The sequence below is a fragment of the Argiope bruennichi genome, chromosome 4, assembly GCF_947563725.1.
Source record: "Argiope bruennichi chromosome 4, qqArgBrue1.1, whole genome shotgun sequence".
NCBI lineage: Eukaryota > Metazoa > Arthropoda > Arachnida > Araneae > Araneidae > Argiope > Argiope bruennichi.
In genome coordinates this window covers 117,159,379-117,174,193 of record NC_079154.1, presented here as the reverse complement: position 1 = coordinate 117,174,193, position 14,815 = coordinate 117,159,379, and the positions used below count along the sequence as shown (strand labels likewise).

Here is a 14,815-nt window from a genome sequence, read left to right as displayed (position 1 = left end):
TGCAATACTCTCAACAAAAAGTAAGAAATCACGTGACTCAAAATAAGCATCGTCCGATTCTTTGTAAACTCATATAGGAAATATACACAAAGAAAATTTATTAAATTCTTGATTAATGAATTCACTTAACTGCCTAATTAGATGACATTCCCTATTTGGGACATTTATTATTTTAATTTCTATAATAAGTAATAGTAATATATAAATATAATATAATATATATATAATGATAATATATAATAAATAATTAGAATTATATATAATTCTAATATAATTGAATATGTTATTGCGCACACGGAATATTTGGAATTATGTCGATTTTCAATTAGGCAGATTAGGCATCTGCCTAAAGCCTCTAGGCTAAGAGTAGGCTGCAAATAACTTGATTAAGTACATTCTCTAGTAGCAAAAAAACATGTTTATAAAAAAAATTCCAATTCCATAACTGGTGAAATTAGGATAATATTTTTATCCGATGTGTTTAGTCATATTCTTATAAGTTCTATTTGAGTTCAGTTGTTAGAATATTTATAATACCTAGCATCTACTTCAATAATATTGTGTACAAATATAGACTCAAGCATCCAAAAAGTTAATAAAAGCATATGAATCTAAAATAAATCACTAACATGCGAAAAATGTTTTCAAATGGAAAATTAAATTAGCAGTCTTATAATAAGAGGGTCATCACAAATTAGATCAATTAGGGTTGCAAAATATTTAAATCGCCGCTGCATCTATGAATCCGATAATTCAAAAAAAGTAACGAGCTACGAGTATTTAATTATATAACTTTCCACAAATTTACAGATTTCCCATCAAAATTCAAAGGATATTCATTAACAAAACGTAATAACTGAACGCCAAATGAAATTTAACATAGAATTCCAGATCCAATTCAAATTTTGGGTGCAATTCATAAAAGAGTTGACTGTGAGCATATATAAGGTGAGAATCTGAATGCTTCGAAAAACTGAACTTCGCCAAATAAAATATTGTATGAGATGTTATCGCCAAAACTATAGATCCCGCCAAATTTTAAACCCATATATGGAAAGGAAGACACCCCAAATGCAAACTCTGGTTTTCTTTGTTGCATTATAAATACGCCATATTGTGTTAACATACGAGAATGCTGAAGGGAGAATATTCTCAATAGTTTTTTTTTCTGTTTGTAGGTCATTAAATTTTCAGATTTGGTGGTATACTTTTGTATTATCTTTGATACACAAATACATAGTATCTTTCTTGTTGTTTCTAATGGCACTTGTCATAGACAAGCCCATTGATTTTAAAAATCAGAGATTTTATGCCAAGGGTGCGTCTCTTGTTTTTCAGTAGCGCCATCTAGGGCCAAGAGTACGACTTAGCTACACACACGTCACAACCCTTTTTACGGGACGGACTTCATTCACGCATTTCATTCACTCATCCACAGATGGTAATTTAGACCTGAAACAGAGAACGATCACCCTTGATCCAGTACCCCCAGTGATATTACTCTCGACACTGAAGACTTTGTGACCACGACAGATTTATACGTGCCAGCCACCACATACACCGAGAGTCTTAGGCCGACGAGGTTTGAACTCGCAACCCAAGGGACGCGAATCCAACGCCCTAATATATCTTTGTATAAGTTACACTTCAAAGAACTGAAAAGTTGCAGCAAAAGTTGATCATTCGCAACCATGATGTTAAAAATATCTTTTAGCTTATTAAAAATCTCTTATTAAAAAAACTCTTGAAGACCCATTTCTCTCACCTGCTCAGTAGAATCTCATCTCATTTGTGGGTAATATAATAATCCAAACAAATAATTTTAACTTAAATTTAATGCCGATAGTTTTTAGTATTTATTTGTAACAGTTATTATTTCTAGACAGAAGAAAGGAAAATTTGTAAAAATTATTTTTGAAAGGAGACAAAATTTTCATAAGAAATATTCAAAATTCAATATGCTGTGTCAATGCAGTCAATTTAATAAAACAGGAAAACTAAACATTTTTGTTTCCAAGCTGTTTTGTTGAAAATGATTAGAATTTGACGAAAGGTTAAATTAAATATTTAAATTTCAGGAGTTCAATTTCATCAAATAAATAATTTACATGTTATTGAATAAATATTTTGTGAAATAAACATGCAATAAAATATTTCTTCAAGGTTCTGAATTGAAAGGTCCCATTAATATAAGGTCATCTGCGCTAATTTACTGAACCAAAAAAATGAAAACCACAATACACACAATGGCCTTTCCAAGATTTTATTGAATTTGGCTGCAATGCCACGTGAAGCAAATTTTAAAAAATTGTCGCCAATCAATCACTGACGGCATTTTTTTTTTTTACCTTCCACACTTAAAATCTTCATGAATTTTTCCGCCATTTGCGGGTGTCACGCTTCTCGGAGCATGTCCTGCAGGGACGGGAGATTGAACAAAATGAGTTATAATTTAGGGGAGAGGTCAGGGTTGCATTGGGGAAATGGATCAGTAGAACGTAAAGAATCACAGATCATTTATTTAATAGTATTCGATTATTTGACCACGTAAACAGTTCTTGTTTTACAACCCTAAATGGAAAACGCAAAGGTGTCACAAACACACGCGCACACTTTGAATGATTATTGCATAAGAGTTAATAATAACATACACCAAACCTTCATTACTTAATAAGAACAAATGAGGTATTTAATCAGCTATTGGAAAGTTTAAGTTTCTAATTATTATAAAAAAATGATAATTCTCTTTCGGAAACTTTTTTAATGCCTTAGTTAATCTCCATAATGAATATTATTTGACAAATGATAATTCTTGTTTGAGAGTGACCAATACCATTTGAACTAACCACATGTGTGCAAGTATATTTTCATGAGCAAGGGCATTTAATAAATCTTTCTGAAAATACCGTGATTGGCGATTTGTTCACGAACTTAAACTCAAAAGAGAATGCATTACGTTCAACAAATAAGAAATACTTTAAAATTGGGATAGGGGGTCGTGCAGAGACAATGCGGTATTGTAGCCAGAGACGTAAAGGGAATAACAAGCATTCAAGGCAAAATTGTATTTTTCATCAAGTCATCATTAATGGCTTAGTAAAATACAGATGGTGCTAGGGACATGACATTTTTTTTTTTGCCTTTTCATAATATTTCATTTTAATATATTGATGCAGACACACTAAGGTTTTGTTCCAACGGAGCGTTAAGGGACGAGAGGCAGGAGCATCTATTGCCCTTCCTTGACCATCGGTCACTATGCCACTGACACCAATACTTTCAACACTCTCCATATTACAAATCCAATCATTATTTAATAATACGCATGATATCTAAATCTGCAAATTTAAAAGCATTTGATTTAAATCTCTCAACATCAAGGAAAAACTCAGCATAAACAGTATGTCTTTTTACATTGAGAAAATTTTCACTGAACACAGACTACCGCCGCTATGCGCACGCATGATTAACGCATTTTCGACCCGTTATACAATTTGTGATGAAACTACACTCGATTTAGTTTACTTCAGTAATATTTCCCTCTCATTTTGAAGCAACATAATGACTATTATATAATTTTGTATATTTCAGCAAAGATCAGATGATGAGGGTGACACTTGACCCATCATCTTCCAACGTCTCCAAACTACCGAAGTACACCAAAATCATCTGACTTTAAAGGATTTCATATGGATCAGACGCATTTAATATACGGAATTCTTCGGTGAATCGGACATCGAAACTATAACTAGCGGCTCTACCTTTCCACCAGATATGAGCCGCACCACCAAGCGATCTTCTCCCCAGGACACCGAGATACAGTTACTTACTCAGTAATACACTGCCTATATATCCACAGACTGCAGAAGATATACTAGCTGAATATTCCTAATTCAGCTAGAGCATTAATTCAGTGACAATCAAATTATACCATCTTAAAGCTATAAAGACCATATTTTACTTCTTTAAATGCCCTGATGTAAAGCTGTCCATACTGTCACTGAATATGCAACAGATCGTGTATCAAATATTCCGTTCAACTGAAATCCAATAGTGGATATTCTTTCATTTCATATTCAAATAATGCCAAGTCGCCAATGCTAAAACCAGAAATAAATACTAAGACGTACGATAAAATACACACAGTAAATTCAACTTCTAAACATTCAAAAATAAAAAAAATACCTAAATTAACACCTTATATTGAAAATTCCTTTTTATTTTTAATATTTAATTCTTAGCCACTATTGCAGTATTGCAGTGAACAATTTGGCGGTCACTTAGTGCATGAGTGTGTGTTTGGCATTGTGACTTGGCATCTATTGGCGAGATAAAAAAAGTGGATTTAAGCCAAATACAATTTTTGATATACGATTTTTTGCACCTTCAATGACTATATGTAACTTGCACAAGAAATATGACTTTCACGAAACTAGTCTCAAAACATACAACTCTTTTAGAAACTGCTCACGTATTCATAAAACATTAAATCCGACATTTATTCCCAAATCTGAATAATTTAAAATACAGAATAAATAATAAATAGAAAATTTAAAATACAAAATACATTATAATAAGAAAACTTTAAGACTTCATTATTATATTCATATTATTAAGAATATCGTTTAAAATAAAGACTAAAAACTAATATTCTTTCAACTTTACAGAAATATTTTTTTTTCAAAAAACTGGCATCATCCAAAATTACTAGAAAATAATCATTATCTTGTTCGTTATTTATGCAGAATTATTTTGAAGTAAAGATAATAATGAAGTAAAGTTATTTTTACAAATATATGTTTGTAAAAATAACTATCGACAAATTATTAGCTTAAGTTGTTCTTAAGCAAAAATATATAAATAGATTCAATTAATTTTCAAAGTTAACAACAACAAAATGAAAAAGTAGTTGGAAGGAAAAAAAAATAGTAGTGATCAATTACTATCTGTTCTCCATCGTAAAAACAAAATTGTGTCATCTTCGAATTAAAGATTAAAATTTAAGAAAAAAGTAGCTGGTGATATAAAGATCAACCAATAAAAAAGATGCAGTGAATCAGTTTAAATTTGTAGCATTCTGATTGGTACGAAATCTATAATTCTGCTTTAATGGGTTACTAAAAATAAATGTCTGTGTTTAAATATTTCAATCAGGTGTTGAATTAATTTCCTTTAAATTATAAGTAAACCGAAAAGACATTTACCATATCGTGACCATGGTAAGAAAGTTAAATATAAAAAGAAAACCCTTCGTAACAGCATGATAAAGTTTTAGTTCAACTGAAATTTACTTCGCAATAAAGCTTGATTCAAGAAGACAAACAAAAAAATTTCATTTTCATTAAAGTATTAAAAATAGCTTAAAAAATTCAAATTATTTTTTAATTTAAAGGAGTTAATTTATAATTCAGTAATTATGAATATAATAGAATTTTACAATTAATGTTTTTTTCAAATTCAATATCAAGTGAGGACTCTCATACGGTATTAGCACTCAGCTATAGTTTAAAAAATTCTTAATTGATTCTCAATAGTAAATTAATTAACGATTTTTTTTAAATAAATTTTGAAAATATTCAAACAATTCAGTTCAGCTCAGTTCAGTTATATTAGCGTCCCTTTTTAAAGCAACACAAGGAATATTTTGGAACTGATCATATAATTTTGAACCGAGGTCAGATGACAAGGATGACACCTGAGCTTGCACCCCTACTTCAAACTTCCGCACTACACCAGTAGGAGGACGTTTGAACGCCCCGGCGGATGTAAGTACACCAAAACCGCTTACACGACGGTTCTTCAATGGAATCGGGTTGCGGACCCGAGACCTTGACATTAGGCCACCGTGGCTCCAAAGAATGTACTCTCATTGACAGCACTTAAGTGCACAAAATTGCAAAACTCTTGACCACTAAGTCGGTGCAAAATCCATTAGAAAATCCCATTTGAACAAAACACGAAACTAGTTAAAAATAAAATTAGAAATTTATATTATTTTTATGGAGAGAAAATAAATATTTTATCACGAATTTCGAAAGAATAATAAATCAAAATCAACAGGAAGTTGATAATCATTTTACAAATGACTTTAATCTAAAGTTGCATTTTGTAGCAATACGAAGGCTATTTTCAGAAAAATTTCTCAATATTGATTCATGGCCATACGATAAAGAATATACCTAAATCGGAAAACCATTTCTAAATTTCTGAGCTATAGCAATTGGCAGACGTCAGCGGTATTATATGTAAAGCACACCAGGATCATATACACATTGGATGTTGCAGTAATCATGGTTTGAACCGGAATCCTCAAGTTCTTACGTAGAAATTCCGAAGTCTTAAGGCATTACGGATTTACTTTATAAGCGATAAACATATTTAAAAATACAAATTATCGATTTTTTAAAAGTTTATTGATCTCAAATAAAAGGCAGTCATTTAGATTCAATGATCCTTTTGTACACATTTTCGTAAATTAAAATTGCCCGCGGTCACGATCATAAAACTAACTAATAATGTGAACTTCTCTTTATTTCGATCATAGCAATTAATTTTATCTTCAGTTACAAAAAATCAACAAAAACTTTTAATAATTACATTGCAATTCATACCTGCATTAAGAATTGAATTATGATTCCAATTCCTCTTATTTATTTATGCATAAACACCAGATATATAATCACATTAAAAGTATAAAAGATTTTACGCAGATTTAATCATTTAAATAAATTGCTACTACCTCTTTTCAATTCATGTTTTAAAAATGCCGACGCGTCTTTTCAAACAGTTCATGTATGACTCCACCCCGTACAGCTCAGGAAACTAGGCTAGATTCTTTTCTAAGAGATAAAATGTTTCCATGCTAAAGAAATTTTCTTTCTTTAATAGAGGAGAAATATGTCTAATGAAGCGTGATATTTCACAACACAGAAATGAAGACGCGATGAAGTGGCGCCTTGTAATTCTCGACCGGATTTCCGACAAAGCAGCAGTAAGAAATCAAGTTTTATAGAGGAGTGATGATAAGTTACACAAGGAAATTTTAAGACTTAAAGAAGCTATCCAACTGTAAAATAAATAAACTTGAATAAATTTCTCACAGAAATGGCAGGACCTAAAAATACTTTTTTAAATTGATTTTGATCATTTCTTGCAAAAATTTAAACCTTTTCACATATTTGTGTATTACTATGTTATGAATTTTAAAATTCAAAACGAACAGAAACCTAAATTGCATCACTATTAATAATACAACCATCTTTCATTTTAATATAACCCAACAATGTTTACTGTATTTGGTACTCTATTATAATTCATCTACTTGGTGGATTCTTGTTATTCACGCACTTAACAGTTATTCAATATAAATTAGGTATTGGAAGCAATTCATGTATCGGTATAGAAATATAATAAACATTACTTTTCTAATTATCCGATTTTAAGTCTTGCTATATGTCTACTAGTAGTTAATATAGTATTAAATATGCATCAAATTGCAAAACAAATACTAGCGGACAGCATTTGATTTCAATCCAGTAAATATGAACTGGCAACATTCTGAATCTATCATAAAAGGACGAAATCGGTTTATTATCGCTTAACTTCCCTGCATCTACAATGTGAAAATTTGTAACGTTAAATTAGACTTTTCAAGTTTCACCGAAGTTTAACTTTATATATTCTTTACTAGTTGAATTTGTCGATCGAGTTCGAATTTGTCGATATAATTTCATTTAAATAGTTTAGATATAACTTATTGTCCATCGTTTCATTAAATGCTAGACATTAAGACAGCCGAAATGTTTTAAATGTCTTACATATGTTCGGTTCATTGTACATGATCTCTATTAGAAAAAGTTCTTAACTACAGGACATCAAAACGATATTAAAAACAAAAATGTTCTGTTCATCTTTCTTTTAAATTTTGTAGTGTTATAACCAACTTATATAATCTTGTAAACACACAAATATTCAACAGAATGTTTCTTTAACCTTCAACAACAACAAAAAAAAAAAAACATTTTAAAAGTTTGATGAAACAATAAAAACAGTTTGAATTTTAGGACAATAATGTAATCTATTGTTGAAAATTTGGTAAAAAATATTTTTTTTAAAAATTGTCAAAATTTAAAAAAAAAATTGCACAAATATTAAATTAGTATCATTGAAAAATAGGTTTTTTTTTCAATATTTAGATTACGTAAAAATTATTACTGTAATAATTTCAGAAATTATGAAGAGAAAAAGTAAAGACTCAACTTTTAATTAAAATTTCAAAAAAAAAAAAATCGCTCTGGGATGCACAATTCACTCTGCCATAAAAATACTATATACCAAGTCTAGGACAAATTGTCTAGCCTGTAGAAATTAGACTAGCCTAGCCTAGCCAGCCAGCCCACACACACACACACACACACAGCTTAATGTTCAACACAAGAAGTCGGATTTATTGAATTGAGCCATACTAGTTATGGCTGATCTGCGGTGACATCAGATCTTGAATCCATAATCCAGTAACCAAAAGATTTTTTCACCAAAAATACAGGAATTCCCATTATGTAATATAAAATATCAAACTCTAAGCTCAGAGTTTGAAGAAAATATGCGGCGTTATTTCCTAACAGTAATCAAAATTGTTATGATATACTCGAGGGCCCAAAGAGAATATCTAAATTAATTCAAAATGACAACAAAGGCACAGAAACATTAAAGACACTCAAATCAGTTTTTATCTTTCACAATTTCTCATTATACACAATCTCGTTTTCGCCTGCTCTAATAATAATGATTTACTCTACAAGTAGGCATTGTCCTTCTCGGTTAATAACATCAAATAATATATAGCATTTCACGCTCTTCAGGTGTTTTCATCTTTTTTTTTTATTTCCTCACTCAAATAAAGCTGGAAAAAAAATCTTGAAGAAACAATTAAAGGTCATGTATCTATACGCAAAACGCTCTCTTGACATGATGTCAGTTTAAAGGACAGGAGAATAAAAACAGCAGCTAACCATTCCGTGCGTTGTCAGAAAATGGGAAATGTAACAGACACGTCTATAAATGGCAGGAACACGAAGCATACAGGGTTGAAAGATTGTTCCAACTTTTCTTGAACGTTTCGTAAGAAATCGTAAGGAAGTAAAAAATAACAAAGAAAATTCGAATTAACTTGTCGTTTCAATGAGGATCTCGTGCGCACGGTTGGAGCCATAAAGAAATCTAAATTTTAGGCCGTTCTATGAATCATTTTAACTAAGCGCTGAAGACTGCCACGTGTTTCGCTAGCGTGTGCTTTTCGTGGCTTATGAAGTGGCTATATATCACGGAAATGATTTCATTGCAAACTGCTTATTTATCCACATAAAAGTTTTTACGCGAAGATAAGTTTGAAAGTGTGTTTACAACCCAGTGTTAACATGTTCACTGCGATACAATGAAGTGACTTATTATGATCGAGCGACACGAGCTGTCAGTGATTCATCGCCAAACGTGAGGCGACCTCAGGCGAAATGTCACTCAGAAGCAATCAATCGATTCTGTTATTGGCGGAAACACCAGAGCGAGATGACTGGGAATGTAAATCAAAATCGTTACTCATTCAATGCATGGATAGCATTGGGACGATATTGGCGTTAATACAGTACCTGTTGAGAGTCACAGTGGTGAAAGTCTGAAATTCATCATTCAGGAAAAAATTGCGATGCTATTTGGCGACCTTATTTGGCGAATATTGATTTTTGGGGTTTAGCTGCAACATAGCTGCTATATAATTACACTGTACAAACCACTATCATATTTAACTTCCGGAAAACATTTTGCACAATCAGTAGAATAGTGTCCTCTAGAATTTCTCGCATACCCACACAGCACAACGACTTTTAGAGTAAGTTTTGTACCTTAGGAAAGAGATTCAAATATATTATTTGTACCTCTCCTCTTTAACTCTTCCTAGGGTCATGAGAAGTATGCTTCCCACCACTTTGTATGAAGTTATATAAGCTGGCACAATTTTTCAATAGGGAGAAACTTAAGATACTTTTCCTTGTATCACACAAAATGGTGAGTCTTGATTTGTTGATTTGTTATTCGATTATTAACCAAATTGAATAATAAAAATTTAACTAATATCTACTAAATCTAATTACTAATTTAATTACTAAATCTAATTACTAAATCTATCTACTAATATCTAACAAAATGATTCAATTTTCTTCTGCCAATCTCAATTCCAAAAATATTTTAATATGTCATGACTAGCAAAAAAAAAATGGCTTCTCAAAGAATTAACTTCCTGAATCCAAAATTTGATACAAAACTAAAGTTTTGGTATCAAGATTATAGACAGAATATTATTTATGCAGTATGTTGAACTTTTGAGTTATCACTTTGAAATATACACGAGTAGACAGCAGACAGAAGATGAATCTTTCAGTGATTTTGGTTGAAAATTTGGCAGATATCTACAACAAGAATAGTAATAAAATCAGTACGTCATATTTCATCCATCCAACTTTTAATATTTTTGAATTGCATCTGTGCAAGTTTGAGATTCGAACTCGCAACGTTAGGATTCATAGCCGAGTAACAAAGCCACTTAACAGAAGTGTACACTCCTTTCCGGAGGTTGTTATCTGGCTTATGAAGTTACCACCACACATCTATTTACAATTAGATAAACAAATAGTCTTCTCATTGGCGGGTTTTAACCAAAAGAACACAGATTTACAATTTTGATACAAAGCTAGTGCATTAAAATTTATTATTTTTTTTTTCAGTTTCTCTGTTTATAGACATAGACATGAAGATCTGTTGAGGTGTCCGTATGTTTTGACATGATAACTCAAAAAAGGAAGGACACACATACAAAATTTCAAAAACAATTATTTCGATTTCGTTGCAGTTCCAACAATTGGACTCCTTAAAAGATCGAAGAACACAATACTTTTAATTTTTAAAAAATAAAAAAAGTTTTTCATAATATTGAAATTAAATGTAATGACCAAAAGAATTGATAACTCTTTATCATTACAATAGGTTTACAAAACAAATACCTTATGTTAATAAGACTTCCATATCATTTGTAGTAAAGCGAATACTTATCAATGCACTGTATCATTTACTTTACATTCAGGATATTTCATAATCATTCATAGAAATAACTATGAATAATATTCATAAAAACCTTTAACTGCAATGAAATAACAAAATCTAGCTTGAAATAATAGAAATAATTAAAAAAAAAATAGAGACGCATCTATGTTGCCATAGTGTCGGCTCAGAAAATTGTTTAGTCTAAAAGATGACTTTGTAGTAATAATAACAGATGGAAACACAGGTGGATTAACACAAGGTCGTTGAATATGCATCACTTCAATGGGAAATGATTTATAAAAAGAACGAATTTACGACAATCGAAAGTATAGTTCACGTGTGGTAAAACGTGAAGAGGGTTATTTTCAGACCACGTGATAAAATGTGGCATTTTAATAGCCAGTAACTACATGCGCTTCGTTCTCATCAATAGATGCACGTGCAAAATGGTGTTTATTATTGTAAAAAAAAAGATGGTTTATTTGAATGAGTGAAGTTATTCGTGAACAATTTTATTTGCATTCAGAAATGAAATAAATTTAAAATTAATTTTTCGAGAGCAAAACAAAGTGTCTTAGCAAAATTTCTTTAGTATAATGAAATTCGAACAAAGTCCTAAATATTTATTTCGCTTTAATTGATAAAATGGTTAAAAGACATATTTGTTTACTAAATTAAAAAAAAAAGCATTTTTGTAAAGAAAATTTTCAAATTTTGTTATTGGTCTAGTTTAAATAATTGTAAAACTTGTTCTAAGATATAGGAATACTTTGCAATTGTCAGGATAAAGGGCTAGAAAAATAGGGCACATAGAAACTAATTTACACGAGATAAATGCTTTTGAGTTATAAAGTTATGCAAAAAGTATTTCAATCAGTTCCAATGCTTCATTTGCTTAAAGTAGAACCTTTCCTTTTAATGGATGCATGTTAGAAAACTTGGATGAAAATCCTAGTTTCCTGAACGTCTTATACACGTCTTTAAAAGATCCAAGAAGAAAAGTTTCTACATGGTATGTTAATTTCACAACAATAAATAAGTTTTATGATAATATTACGACATCATTCAAGATATTTTTAAATAATGATGAAAGAATTTCTTCGAATTAGAAGATAAAATAATAAAAGGCTACTTGATTTCTTATTTTTATATATATAAATGTTATTTTTATTATTAGCACATAAGTGTTTAAAATTAAACTTTAAATTTTACTCTTTAACCTACAATTTACATAATTTTCGTGATAAACATTATTACAATGATACAATTATTAAGTGACAAACAATCTATGATTTAAGTATCGATTTTCACGGTTTTTTTAATCGCACAATATTGTCATCGCTGATTCATATAGGATGAGGAAGAATTTACATCAAAATATAAATATTTTGATTTTAAAACCATCATAAAAAAGGATGAGTTGCTAGATTCCAAACTCATTTCTTGATGAAATATTTCTTTTATCATCGCACATTGCGCAAAAATATAAAAATGGCTAATTAAAATATATGATATTTAGAATAATTATTGAAAGAATCTTAAATTTTTTTATTAAACATAATACAGCTCAGTACTTTTTAAAATGTAACGCTCTCAGAAATTAATTTTTTATCGTTAATTTCTTTTTTTAATTTATAATTTACAAGTGAAATCAAATATTTTATAAGCAAATGCAACAATAATACAGAAAGAAAATATATTTAATATCTTAGATTCGTATATGAATAATTGGATAAAATAAATATCAATAAAAAAAAGTATTATATACGCAAATATTCAACTGCAACAAAATTGAGGTAAATTCAGAATTCATTTGATGCAAAACTCCACTTTATTTAAAAGTAAAGACAGCACATTTTAATGCACTATAATTTTATAATAATAAGTACAACAGTATGCACTTATGTACAGGCCAGAGAACATTCTAGAATATCCATAAAAATTAGAATTAATTAAAAGGAAATTGGTGCTTTCCTATGCATAGCACTTTATACGCAATACATATAAAATGTATCAATTTTATTATTAAAATAAAACATTTTTTAAGCCGTTTTTACAAAACTTCTCATGCTCGAAATTACATCATCCAGAAAATCATGCAACAAGAACTCCGGGAGTAAAGGAATTTGATGCCTTTCACTTTTTTTATAATTTTAGAAATGAGTATAATGCGTGACTTACCGGTTCCCATGGTAATAAGATCGACAATTGCAGTTGCTAAGGTAACGACGACGCTTCTCTGTATTAAATTGACCCAGCAAATCTCCAGCCGGAGTTGAGCGAATAATAAACACGTTGCTAAAAAATCGTTTGAAGATTTATTTGTAGAACAGCAAGCGTATGGAAACATACGGTGAATCACTATATCACAAATCAATAAACTAGGCATACGCGTAGAACTTATTAAACAAGTTCGATAAAACTGATAAAAACAATTGTCGTAGCATTTTGACCATTCTGAGATTAACAACGCGACTAATTTATCTTAAGTGTGATGCAAGTGGAAAAGAAATTGTTTCTGAATTGTGAACAGCACTAGGTTGAGCCCTTTCGTTGAAGCGACCGTGGCTCACTCTAGTGGTGGAAATGGCGAGAGGATTTGATTGGCTGAAAGTTTGCGCTCGATTTCGGATTCTCATTCGGAATGACTTATTTATTCTAAATCCTTTCATGAATAAAATGGCGTTATTTCTGCAAGAAAAAGTTTCACAGGGAAAAGATAATTTTACTTCACATTGCATGGAAAAATTGTACACAGTTGACTTTTACCATTATTGTTAGAAATATATTTTAGTATTTCGAAGTTTTAATTTCATAAAAAAATAGAAGTTAATTAACGTTATAAAATTAACATAAACGATAAATTTATAATCTTCTGTTAATTAAATTGTATTTCTTATAATCAGATAACTAATAAAAATCCTGATTTATGGTATTTTTTTAAAAGTTGTTATTTTAATAAGAATTATTTTTCTGTCAAAAAGCAGCATCAGCATAAAGGGCTAGATCCCATGTATTATTATTTTTTAAACTCCGCTTTTGAATTAATCTTCGATTATTCTCGTGAATTGACTATCACATGACAAATGCGTATAATTTTATATAAAACTGCTTTGTCTTACACTGTACTCCGAGATCTTGTGCTTTTATGGTCTGCAAGATGCGCGCTAGATTCTAAAATTAAAGAGATACTGCACATTTGATGAGCCATTAATGGACTCCATTAGTGAATAGGAGTTTCATTTGCCTACCGATTAAGCAAATAATCATGTCGTAATACATAGAATTTTTTTAAAATTCTTTTATTACGACATGACTATTTGAACCGAATTCCTCTTTATATAACTAATTTTAAATAGCCTTAAGCAAACAATATCTTTAACTAAAAATATATGAATCTCTAAAATAGACAATTCATGCATTTAAACATTATTTGGAATTCCGCACTTCAAACAAAATTTGTCCCTCGTATCGTTCTCTGGTGAACTTCTTAAAATTTTCCTACTTTCAGACTAAACTATAACGTAATTAACGTCACATAAGTGGCACGATAAAATGTAAGTTTCTTTCTAACATATCATTCTGGATATTTTTTAATTAGTCGGCATAAATTGCTTTCTCCACTTTAAGAAAGTCCTTTGAAACAATTTTCTAATGAGCTCAATAGTATTCTGACTGCATCACGATTTGGCGATATTGCTATGACTGATTTTTTTTTCTCACT

At 30.2% G+C, this 14,815-nt stretch overlaps 1 protein-coding gene across 2 annotated transcripts in view; it reads right to left on the bottom strand.

Annotated features, from left to right (window-relative positions):
* The window catches only part of LOC129967060 (G protein-activated inward rectifier potassium channel 3-like), a 154,756-nt gene that overhangs the window by 130,131 nt on the left and 9,810 nt on the right, over positions 1-14,815 (bottom strand). The window contains exon 1 of one of the 2 annotated variants that reach the window (XM_056081706.1): positions 13,273-13,599. The exons of the other annotated variant lie outside the window; for it this stretch is intronic. The gene's annotated coding sequence lies outside the window, so the exon portion shown is untranslated. Of the gene's footprint in view, positions 1-13,272; positions 13,600-14,815 lie in introns of those variants that run through there. 2 annotated transcript variants of the gene reach the window in all.